Source organism: Tupaia chinensis, unplaced genomic scaffold (genome assembly GCF_000334495.1).
Source record: "Tupaia chinensis unplaced genomic scaffold, TupChi_1.0 Scaffold000271_1, whole genome shotgun sequence".
In the NCBI taxonomy this organism is placed as follows: Eukaryota; Metazoa; Chordata; class Mammalia; order Scandentia; family Tupaiidae; genus Tupaia; species Tupaia belangeri.
The window spans coordinates 108249-120695 of NW_006159752.1; the positions used below are offsets into that span (position 1 = coordinate 108249).

Here is a 12447-nt window from a genome sequence, read left to right on the forward strand (position 1 = left end):
AAGCTAGCCATTCTCTTGGTTGTTTCTTGTACTCTCATTTCTGTGTGTCTGACTTTATTTTTCCTAGAATAGCACTCCCTTCAGCACTTCTTTTTTTTTTTTTTTTGGAGAGGTTTTTGCTATAGGGCGCATGCGCTCGCCAGACAGAGAGAGACAGAGAGACAGAAAGCAGGAAATCTCTCCTCTTGGGATCCTGGGCACGCACGCACATGCGCCTGGCGTGAGTTCAAGCCACCGGGTCTGGGACTTGAACCGCGGTCGACTACATGGGAGTCCAGCGACATAGCCATTACGCTAACTGCTGGTCCCCCTTCAGCACTTCTTTAAGAGCTGGTCTGGTGTTGGTAAATTCTTTTAGGTTTTGTTTATCTGAGAATGATTTTTCTTCTCCATATGAAAGATAATCTTGCTAGGTATAGTATTCTTGGTCGAAATTGTTTTCACTTAACACTTTGAATATGTTTTCCCATTCTTTTCTTGCTTGCATTGTTTCTGATGAGAGGTCCAATATTAGCCTTATGGGATATCCTTTGAAAGTAACTTGACATTTCTCTTTTGCCAATTTTAGTATCTGTCTCTGTCTGAGGTTTTGGTCAATCTGGCTATGATGTGCCTTGGGGAAGATCTTCTTGGATCAATTCTACGTGGGTTCCTTTGTGTTTTTTGGGTCTGGATATCTGAGTGCCTCTCTAGGTTTGGAAAGTTTTCTTCCAGGATGCTGATTATTGATATGTATATATAAATGCTGTAGATATTTGTATATTTATTTTGTATCCAGCCACTTTATAGACTATCACTTTTAGGAGGGTCGTTTTGTGTTTGTGTGTGTGGATTCCTTTGGATTTACTATGTAAATTATCATGTCATCTGCAAATAGAGATAATTTTACTTCTTTTCCTATTTGAATGTCTTTTATTTTACTCTCATCTGATTACATTGCCTAGCACTTTCAGCACTATGTTGAAAAGGATTGGAGAAAGAGGGCAGTCATATCTTCATTCAGTTTGATATTAGCTATGAGCTGTCATATATGAATTTTATTGTGCTGAGAAATGTCGCTGGTATACCAATTTTGCTGAGAGTCTTAATCATGAAGGGATGTTTCATTTTACCAAATTTTTTTCTGCATCTGTAGATATGATTATATGAGTTTTATCTTCCCTCTTTTAACATGATGTATCACATTTATCATTTTGCATGTGTTGAACAATCCTTGCATCCCTGGGATAAAATGTAACCTAGTCATGGTATATAATCTGTCTAATGTGTTGTTGGATACAAATTGCTTGTATCACGTTGAGAATTTTTACATCTCTACTCATCAGGGATAATTGCTTTGTAGTTTCATTTTTTGCAATGTCTTTGTCTGCTTTTTGTATCAGTATAATAGAAGTTTCATAGAATGTGTTCTGGCGATTTCTTTTTGGATGTTTAGAAACTGTTTGAGGAAACAGGAAAGCTACAAAACACTGTGGAGTGCTCCTGTGTAACTAAAAATAGGAAAACAAAGTTTCTCAAGTTGTCCCTGCAGACCTGGGGCTGGAACAGTTGTCTGGGCTTTCCCAAGTGTCTAGGCACTAGAATTAGTTTCATCAATGAGCCTCCATCCCCATTGTTGGTGTTTTTTCAAAATATGACAAAAGTTCAGGTGAATCATATAATGGTGCTAGACAACCTTCCTACAACCCGTTCCAGTTTGAGATAATCTTTGAGTGCACTGAGGACACGTATGAAGACTTGGAATGGTAAATTATCTACATGAACTCTGCAGAAAGTGAGGATATGATCAAGTTTTAGACTCTATCTTAAGTGGGTCCTGTTCTGGCAGGAAGGCATATGTTTGTATTTCAGGCTGATGTACCTAATCCAGGACTCGTTCCAGATGCAAATTCAGTAGATATAACAGTTGTGCTAACAATTTGCACCTATTGAAACCAAGAATTTATTAGAGTTGGCTATTGTGTAAATAATGAATATACTGGGACAGAATTAAGCAAAAACAATCTACCTATAAATCGGACTTTTCTAAACTTCAGAGGAAAATTTTGGCATCTAATCCAAGGGAGGTCACTAGCACTAGATTCCACATTAATTGGAATGATAATACAGAAAAGCTGAAAGATGCAGAGAGCAGTAATCCAAACCTAGTCATTTCTTTTCACAGATGCATTACCTTCAGCATCAATGGGATGGTCTAGTCAGAAAACTCACCAAATATTATGGAAGAATCCTCCATGGACTGCATGTGACCATCTACCATTCTTTTGGTGAAAAATAATCTATTAAAAAAAAAAAAAAGAACTGTTTTCAGGTTTAGCTTGTTCTTGCTTTCCACATTCCTTCAGAAGTATCATTAAGTTCTAAATGTCCACAAACCGATGAATGGATTGGAAAAGTGTGGTATATATACTCTATGGAATACTACTCAGCCATAAAAAATAACAAGACCCTGGAATTTGATAGAAAATGGTCAGATATGGAGGATCTATTGCTGAGTGAAGTAAGCCAGGCTATGAAAGAAAGATATTGTATGTATCCACTCAATATATACCGACTATCCGCACTCTATAATAGAGAGCAAAAAATCGGAGGACATAAAAACAGTGAAGGTACTTAATGAGAATAGGACAGTGTGGAATGGGGTAAGTGAAGAGAAGAGGATAGAGAAAGATAGCAAGTGAACAATAGAGAGACAGGACGTTAGTGAGAAACAGATAGGGCTTATTAAATGTTGATGATGACATGTATAGTATTCTCAACTGGATTGGTCTGAGAAGTATTTCATGATGGGCAAAGTATTTTTACAAGCAAAACGAGAAATAGCAATTGACTGTTTTATAAAAATAATTAGAATAATAAAAATAATGATTGGGGAAAACAGAAAAGATATGGAATGTTGAAGTGGGGAGATTAATGTCTCTGTACTGACTGACATGCCTGGCATTCCCTTTTGAAAAAACAATGTAATACACTGTAAAGTTATATGTAATCCAATGTAATATAAAGAAGATTATGATGATAATAAAAATTTAAAAAAAAAAAGAAGTATCATTTAGTTCTTGACACATATCTATTTTTTTTTGAGAGGTTTTTGCTATAGGGCACATGTGCTCACCAGACGGAGAGAGACAGAGAGATAGAAAGTGAGAAATCACCCTCCAGGGGGGATGACCTTGCTACAATCCCTTCTCCTCCATACTCTTCTTGGATCTTGGGCACGCACGCACAGGCGCCTGGCCTGAGTTTAAGCCACAGGGTCCAGGACTCAAACCGCAGTTGACTACATGGGAGTCCAGCGACATAGCCACTACACTAACTGCTGGTCCCAGTCCCGAGTTCTTGACACGTATCTATTTTTTGATGTAGACATATATTGCTATAAATTCCTCTTTTTTTTTTAAACAGAGGTTTTTTTGCTATAGGGTGTGTGCACTCAGAAAGAGAGAGACAGAAAAACAGAAAGCAAGAAATCACCCCTAGCATGGATGGCCATACTGCAACTCCTACTCCTCCATTCTCCTCTTGGGATCTTAGGCACCCATGCACATGTGCCCGGTGTGAGGTTAAGCCACTGAGTCCAGGACTCAAACAGCGGTAGACTACATGGGAGTCCAGCGACATAGCCATTATGCCATCTGCTGATCCCACAGATTCCTCTTTTAGTAGTACTTTCACTATATCCCATATGTTTTGGTATGTCATATTTCCATTTTCACTTGCTTCAAGAATTTTTTAATTATTTCTCATTTTCTTCATTGATCTCATAATCATTCTGGATTATATTATTTTGTTTCTATGTACTTGTTTATTTTCCACAGTTGTTTTTCTTGTTTATTTCTACTTTTAGTCTATTGTGATTCATAAAGTTTCTATTTTCTCAAAATTTATAGAGGTTTGCTTGTTGTTTTAAATTTTCATTTTTTTATTATTATTATTATTTTATACATTTAATCACTATACATCATTTGGTTTGCAAAGAGAATTTACCCAAATGAAATACACCTCAGATCAATTCAGTTGAGAATACCATACACGTTATCATCAACAGGTAATAAACCATTACCATGTCCCACAAATGTCTTGCCTCTTCTCCCTAATATCAAGGTTTGTTTTATGTTCTATTATGAGAGTAATCACAGAGAATGTTTCATGTGCCAATGAGAAGATTGTGTATTCTGTAGTTGAGGGATGAAATGTTCTATGAATGTCCATCAGGTCAGGTCCATTTGATCTATGGTGTCATTTAACTCCGATATGTGTATGTTTATCTTTTCTTTACCTGACCTATCCAATACTGAGAGTATGATTTTGAAATCTCCCAATTATTATTGTGTGTGAGTGTATATTTTCCTTTAGATCTAGTAATATTTGTTGTGTATATTTAGGTGAACCAGTATTGGGTACATACATATATATTTATAATTGTTGTATTCTTTATTGAATTGATCCCTTCCACACGAATGACTTTCTTTGTCATTTCTTAAAAATTTTTTATTTAAAGTCTGTTTTATCTGATATCAGTATAAGTACTCTGGCTCATTTCTGTTTGCATGGAATGTCTTTTTTTTTTTTAATCGTTTCACTCTCAGTCTATGTATGTCTTTACAAATGAGGTATCTTTTTAATAGGAAACCTATAGTGAAATTCTTTAGGTTTGTTTGTTTGCTTGGTTTTTTTTTTTTCCATTTGTGAGTTTATAGAGTTTAGATCTTCTGATTGGGGGAATTTAATCTATTTTCATTCTAGGATATTGCTAATAGGCATGAATTTACTCTGTCATTTGGGGAGGGTTTCTGGTTTTAGTTGTTTTGTTTTCTTTTAAAATTTTTTTTCCTCTCTCTTATTGGTTTTCTTCTCTATCTGATATTTTACCATTGTTGTAAGGTTTGATTGCTTTCTCTTTCTTATTTATGTACTTGATCTAAAGGCTAATTTTATACTATTGGATGTTTTCATGATAGTATTTAACTTTATGTTGCTTCCAGTTGTAGAACTACCTTAAGTATTTTTTGAAAAGATAGTTTAGAATTGATAAATTATCCCACTATCTGTTTGTGTGGGGAAAAAAAAAGATATTTCCCTTTTCCTTCGGAAAGACATCTTTGCTGGGTATAGTATTCTTGACTAGAATACTCTATTTTTATTTCCAAAAACGTTAATATATCATCTCATTCTCTCCTGTCCTGTAAGGTTTCTATAGAGCAGTTGCTGATGGGTGTTTTTTTATATGTGAGTTTAATTCTTTTTTTCCTTTTTTTAAAAATTTTTTCTTATTTTTGACTTTTTATTTTTCTTTTCTTTCTGGAGAGGTTTTATGCTATAGGGGGCGTGTGCTCGCCAGACAGACAGAGAAAGACAGAGAGACAGAAAGCAAGAAATCACCCCCCAGAGGGGATGGCCATGCCACAATTCCTTCTCCTCCGTTCTCCTCTTGGTATCTTGGGCACGCACGCACACGCACCTGGTGTGAGTTTTAAGCTACCGGGTCCAGGACGCGAACCGCGGTCGACTACATGGGAGTCCAGCGGCATAGCCATTACGCTAACTGCTGATCCCTCTTATTTTTGACTTTTGAACGTTTGACAATAATGTGCCTTGGTGAGGATCTTTTATGTTGAGTCTATGAGGCATCCTTTATATTTTTTGAATTTAGATGTCCATATTTCTGCCCAGACTTTAGACATTTTTAATCAATATTTCACAATACAAAATCTCTATGCTTTTTTCCCCATCTGTCATCCTGAAGTTCCCATTGTGTGAAATTTAATTGCTTAGTGGTGTCCCTTAAAGTATATTTTCATTGCTTAAAATTTGTTTACTTCATTTGTATCCGATGAATTATTTCAAAACTTTTGTCTTCAAATTCAGAGGGTTTTTTTCTTTCTTTCTTCTACTCCTTTTGTTTGTTTTTGTCATAGGGCACGTGCACTCACCAGAGAGAGACAGTAAGAGGGAAAATGGGAAATCATCCCCAGGAGGAATGGTCATGACACAATCCCTTCTCCTCTAGTCTCCTCTTGGGCATTTGGATATGCACTCATACATGCCTGGAGTTATTTTTAGGCCACTAGGTCCAGGACTTGAACCACAGTCAGCCATATGGGAGTTCGGCACCTTAACCGCCATGCCACCTGTTAGCCCCCAGAGATTTTTTTTTTTTTTTGCTTTTGCTTGATCTGCACTACTGTTATTTCAACTGATTTATTTTATTTTATTTTTAAATGAATTCTTTACCTACAGAACTGTTGTTTTTCAAAGCTATCTTTTTCTTATTTATATTGTGGATTGTTTTTCTGATTTCACTTCATTGTTTGTCTAAACTCTCTCATGTATCATTAAGTTTCCTGACGATGAATATTCTTAATTTTGTATCTGTCATTTCTTGGATTTCCTTTTCTTTGTCATCTGTTACAGGAGAATCATTGTGTTCCCTTGAAGGACAGATGTTTCTCCACTATTTTGTTTTTCTTTCACCTCTGTATTGATGTCTGAGAATCTGGGGAGCAATTGACTTTCTGTTTCATGGAATCATTTATGCAGGTGAAATACTTTTCTTGAAGACACGTACTTTATTATTACTTGAGTCATTAGATTTAAAAGTGTAATAATGGTATATTGGCTATGATTGGTGTTTTATGTTAACAGAGTCTGCAAACCATTTGTGATGGAGGCTGTAAACGTTGTAAATGCAGTAATACAGCTTTGTTGGGAAAAAGAGTCAGTGGGTTTATAAACTATGTCTCTGATTCTGGATAGGTTATATGTAATATTTGAGTGTCCCACCCATCAAAGAGGTGTCTCTGAGGGCAAGGTTTTAGTAGGTGGGGTGGTGCTGATGACCTCAGGCTCTAGGTGAGATATGCACAGAACACAGAGGTCTCATTAGTTGAGAAGATGTATTGGTCTCAGTTCTCTAGAGAAACAAGATCGCTATAGAAATTGTCTATGTATTACACTATCAAAAGGCAGAAAAACCTCACAATCCAGGGATAAGGCCTAAGGTTTTCTGGGAGACTCTATGCCCAAACACCTTAACTGGTCACTGATGTAAATACAAAGTCCAACAGCTAAAGACTTTGGAGTCTCTCTGGCCAGATGGGTCTGGGGTCAATCACCAGAAGGACCAAATACAGCTAAAGGTCTTGTCATAAATTAGGAATGTGTTAGCAGCAGAAATTAAATATACAGTATGTTTTAGAAAGAAGGGGTAAGAGAGGGTGAGCGGAGAGAAAACAGAATCCCTTAATTCCTCTTATTTATCATTCTCATACTTTCAGCCAATTTGATGGTGCCTGTCAACATTGCTAGCCATTAATCCATCCAACCACAGGCAACATGGCTTCTGAAAAAGCTCTTTGCTGGAATGGGTGTCCTGATGGGGTGGAGAGGGGGTGAAGTTCTTGTCAAAGACCCAAGAAACAAACCTGCGACTCCAAAGGATAGTGGGGGGATGGGGATGATCCACTGGCCCCTGTCTTTAATACCTCCAGTCTCAGGTGGCTTGTGGTATGGCAATGCCCTTCACTGGAATGGATGACCTGAAGGGGCAGGAAGAGATGCAAGCTTGTCTCAAAATCCCAAGAAACAACCAACCCTGAGAGTACAAAGAAGAATGGGGGAGGGGCAGACATTTGTTTTAATGTTTAAGAAGCTTGATTTCTTCATATATTCTGAGTATAAGGTCCTTGTCTGAGGTGTAATTTGCAAAATTTTTTTCCCATTCTAAGGGTTTTCTTCACTCTGTCATTTCCTTTGCAGGGCAGAGAATTTATTGGCAGTCAATTTCTGTCTAAAACCTTTCTGGTCACAGTTAGCTGGGGACTGAAATGGGAAAGGGACTGTAAGGTGGTAGCCCAAGTCATGCACCACATTGGCCAGGGTGGTCCTCCCAGATTAGCGGGGTACGGTGTGCATGGAGGGTGATCAGGTGATCTGCACTGGCTTGGTGGTGTCTGTTTACTCCTCACACTCGAACACGTTGAGGGTGAGGTGACCATCAGCCCCGACCAGGTGGGTAACCCCACCTTCTCACTCTGGTACGGACATGAGCCAGATGTCAGACAGTGCATACAGGGTGACCCTTTCTTCCACACCTGGTAATGGGCTGGGGAAAGGGCAGTGAACAGCCCAGGCCATGTGGCCTCTGCTTCTTCCTCACTCTGGGATGGATGGAACTTTCTAGAAACTCAGTAGATAGACTGAACAGTAGATGAACAGAATATGCTCATGAATTAATTAAATGGAAGAAATTGAATTTATTTAGTTTCTAAATTTAATTTTGTAAAGTTAAATTTCTTACAGGTCAACAGAAAAATCCCTACCCTGAAGCACACAGAAAGGAAAACACCACAAAGAAGAGAAAAGAGTCTATGAAACACATAAGGAGTTCTTATATCCATAATACTGGAGTCTCAGGGAAAGAAAAGAGAATGGAATAAAAGTGGTATTCAAGGAACTGTTTGTTGACAGGATTTATTCTTTTTTTATTCAAAGGTTTGAAAGTTTCTATTCACTGCTTTAAAGTGGGTTACATATTTCTCAGAGGCGCTGAGAGTAAACTCCACATTGAGCGCTCCTCTCCCTCTCTCTGTACTCTATCCCACTGAGATCTGGCTGCTGGCCTGGCTGGACTGTGTAAACCCTAGTGACCATTCCCTAATCTCGTGGAACTGGCCATGTCCTGGGCTGTACCAGAGCGACACCTCACACCTCTCTCACAGGGAACATCACAAGACTAGAGGCACTAAACCCTAGATAAACTCTGCTGATGCTATTAATTGATCAGCTGATCTCATGTTGAAACACCTAAACCCTAAATGTAAGTCTTTACTTGATTCATGTAGGCTTTGATCTTGGAAACCTGACAGTTCAAACCACTCTCCACCCAGCTGTCAGTGAAGTTTCCCTAGTAAGGAAATCCACGTTGTTCTCTGCTGGACCTCCAAGCATGCTATGTGCAATTCATAAACATTGTGGGCAGCACCCTCAGATTTGGGGGCCACAGAAACAGGCACATTTAATGTTTCTTCTTTCTTTCTTTGTTCTGGTGGTATCCTCTCTAGTAACCTGCTATAGACTCCACTTATTCTTTATTCTGCCTTCTATCTTTCACTCTGTCATGTATAAAGGTTTTCGTACTGGTCATAATGCTTTGCTCTTTAGGAATTTCCACTTTGTGCTTTATTATAATTTATGTCTCTCTGTTAGAATTCACAATAGGTCTTTCAATAGCTCAAACTAGTCAGGATTATTCCCTTGAGACAGAGAAAATGCATTTGTTAGTTTTGTTTTGTTTTCCGTCTGGGATTATGAAAGGAGTTGGAAAGTGTTCCTTCTTCTGCAAATTAAAATAGAGATTTAAAACTAGAAGGGAATGAGCTAGTCCTTTTATAACTGACAATAGTGACATTTTGAGAGAAAGTAAGAAAGTCCAAGGAAGGTAAGATGCAGAGCTGGTACTACTCAGATCAAAAGTCAATGAGGGGACCAGCAGTTAGCATAATGGCTATGTCGCTGGACTCCCACGTAGTCGACCGCGGTTCACATCCCGGACCTGGTGGCTTAAAACTCACGCCAGGCACATGTGCGTACGTGCCCAAGATCCCGAGAAGAAACTGGAGGAGAAGGGATTGCAGTGTGGCCATCCCCCCTGGGGTAATGATTTCTCACTTTCTGTCTCTCTGTCTCTGTCTGTCTGGCGAGCGTGTGTGCCCTATAGCGAAACCCTCTCAAAAGAAAAAAATCATAAAAGTCAATGAGAAGACACTGGCAGATCTCAGACTTGGGGGTGGTGCTACTCTCCTGCCTGTCCCATAGGTGTATTGTATTTTCAAAAACTATAAATAATGAATGTAATGTTCAGTGTCGAAGGCTAGTACATATACATGAGTGATTTGATAATTATGTACTGTGTACATGTAGTAAGAATTATACCTTACCTCACAAAGAATAAATTAATAAATATAACAAAAAGAATAATAAACAAGCAGCATTTCTTTCCATGGTCCTGTCCAGGCATTTGCTAAAAGCAGTCTTCCCAAGTTGAATCTATTCAATTGACCATAACATCTACTCCTTGGGACCAGCAGTTGGCGGAGGAGTTTTGTCAATGGATTCCTACAATGGTCTACCAAAGTTTGAGTTCTGAAATAAGCAGCTTGAAACTCAACCTGGGCGTGTGTGCATGTGTGTGTGTGTGTGTGTGCACATGCCCAAGATCCTAAGAGTACAATGGAGGAGAAGGGAACTGCAATGAGGCTATACTCCTTTTAGGTGATTGTAAACTACTGTCTCTCTGTCATTCTGGTGAGCAGAAATGACCAATAGCAAAAATCAGTCTCTTAAAAACAGCCACAAAAATATTTATTCCACCCAGTGCTCTTTTATTCATGTCTGTTTTTGACAAGATTTTTTGCCTTTTCTTACACTTCTCTATAATAGATAAGGTACATGATGTGCAGATATAAAATATTTCTGTTGTTTGTTCAACTAAGAATGATACGTGGGATTACTAATGTCTTTGTCCACAGAAAATGTATTAATGGGTCAAGCTTTTGAGGTTTTAGAACCGGAAGTACTTCAATGTGCCGTAAGATTCAATGTTGAGGATATGCTCTGGGAGCAGGGTAGCTGTATGATCATTAATAGGGTAGATCACGTGATTATAGAGGATGAAGGGGTCCTACAAAATGGGATTTATGAATTCTAAAGAAAAATAGGAAATAAAATCTAATCAAGATGCGGGAGCTGGAGATGGGAGGAATCTGAGCCAGTTGCCGTGTTGGGTGGAACTCAGAGACTCTTGTTGCTAGGCAGTTAAGGCTAGAACTCAAGCAGAAGAGATACCAGTGAAGAAGGAATTTGCCATTCTCTTTGTCTTGTGAGATCTTGGCTCACAGAGAACGAAATGACCTACAAATTGGGCAGTTAGTAGAAAGAATCATAAGGGCCACTAACGAATCTGTTGGTACGTCCCTCAACAGTTTAAACTGACAGAGAAACATCAGGATTTGGATACGTGTGAGCACATACAACCAACCCTACCCACCTCATCCAGCCCCCACAGAAAACGTATGATTCTTGGCCATTGTTCAGATCTGAAGGGGGTGTATGCTCTTTTTTATTACCTACTGTATACTTAATTCAGATCCTCTGAATTGTTCTTAAGTGGTTTTTGCTCACAGTTTGAGAACACTGGATTAGACTTTAAATGACCGTGAGTATGTGGTTCTCATTAGGGTACAACCCCTGAAGAATTTGAAGAAATTACGCTATCAGGAAAACAGAATTCATTAAAAACAACGCAGTACAGTTCACTTTGATGGGTAAGTACTACTTTTTTTATACCAATTTTTTTTTTAGAGGTTTTTGTCATAGGGCGCATCCACTCGCCAGACAGACAGAGACAGAGAGATAGAAAGCGAGAAATCACCCTCTAGGGAGGATGGCCACGCCACAATCCCTTCTCCTCTGTTCTCCTCCCAGGATCTTGGGCACGGCACACAATCACACATGCCCGGCGTGAGTTTTAAGCCACTGGGTCCGGGACATGAACCGTGGTCGATTACATGGGAGTCCAGTGACATAGTCATTACACTAACTGCTGGTCCCTCTATACCAATTTCTTAAGTAACTCATTCTATTAATCAAGAGGTGAGATCTCTGGAGACACCAAATTCAACAATATGATATAATAGGGTCAGACTCGACCAAATATTATTTTGAGTTTATTTTTCTATAATCTGCCTGAAGCTGTGAACTGGAAGTAAATTCTAACATATTTGTGCTGATTGTATTCATTCTCCGTGGTACTGCATGATTAATCACTGTTTCCCAATCACAGAAAAAATGTATGGTCTACCTTAATTACTATATATATATTTCAAAAGAGACACGGGAACAATCGACGTATGAGATTCTTACTCAACAGGAAAAGCTGTGTCTAACACATCTCTTCTAGTCACCTTGCTTCCTCCTTATGGACTCTTGATATTTTCTGGGGTAACCTTCCTTCTTATTTCCTTTCATCACTTTGCCCTCAGAATCAAAGACTCTTGTGGCTTTAATGACATTGTCCAGCTAGAAACAAGCCTCCTACCACATCACTGCCACCAAGGAGCAAAGAATGGAAAAGTAATTGAGGTCTCTACTAAAGCAGCATTAATGAAGAAGGCTTGGTTTTTACAGCTTGAACCTCCTTCACGAAAAGCACTAAGAAGAACTCGTAAAAACAGACACTGACTCTCAGTTAAGAGTTCTATGAATTGATGAGGAAAATTAAACATCAGAAATTAAAACCTCACGTGGTCAAGAAAGCAGAGTCTTGGACCCTTTCAAATCAAATAGCCATTCATGACGTCATCTTGATGCTGAGGCAGCATCCTATCACATTCTAACTTGTGTGTTTCTCCTTTAAAGCTGCCTTTTGAGTGTTCTGTGGGATTCACT

The 12447-nt window shown here is 38.6% G+C and overlaps 1 protein-coding gene and 1 pseudogene across 4 annotated transcripts in view; both read left to right on the forward strand.

Moving 5' to 3' along the window:
• The first annotated feature begins 1633 nt into the window (after positions 1 to 1633).
• LOC102481950 (histone chaperone ASF1A pseudogene) lies at positions 1634 to 2249 on the forward strand (annotated as a pseudogene).
• Positions 2250 to 10833: 8584 nt separating this feature from the next.
• Positions 10834 to 12447, forward strand: part of LOC102483227 (disintegrin and metalloproteinase domain-containing protein 21) — a 7515-nt gene continuing 5901 nt past the window's right edge. For 3 of the 4 annotated variants that reach the window (XR_001370442.1, XM_006149667.1, XM_006149668.1), the window contains exons 1-2: positions 10834 to 11070; positions 11238 to 11324. The gene's annotated coding sequence lies outside the window, so the exon portion shown is untranslated. Of the gene's footprint in view, positions 11071 to 11237; positions 11325 to 12041; positions 12224 to 12447 lie in introns of those variants that run through there. The other variant, XR_001370443.1, reaches the window with a different exon arrangement.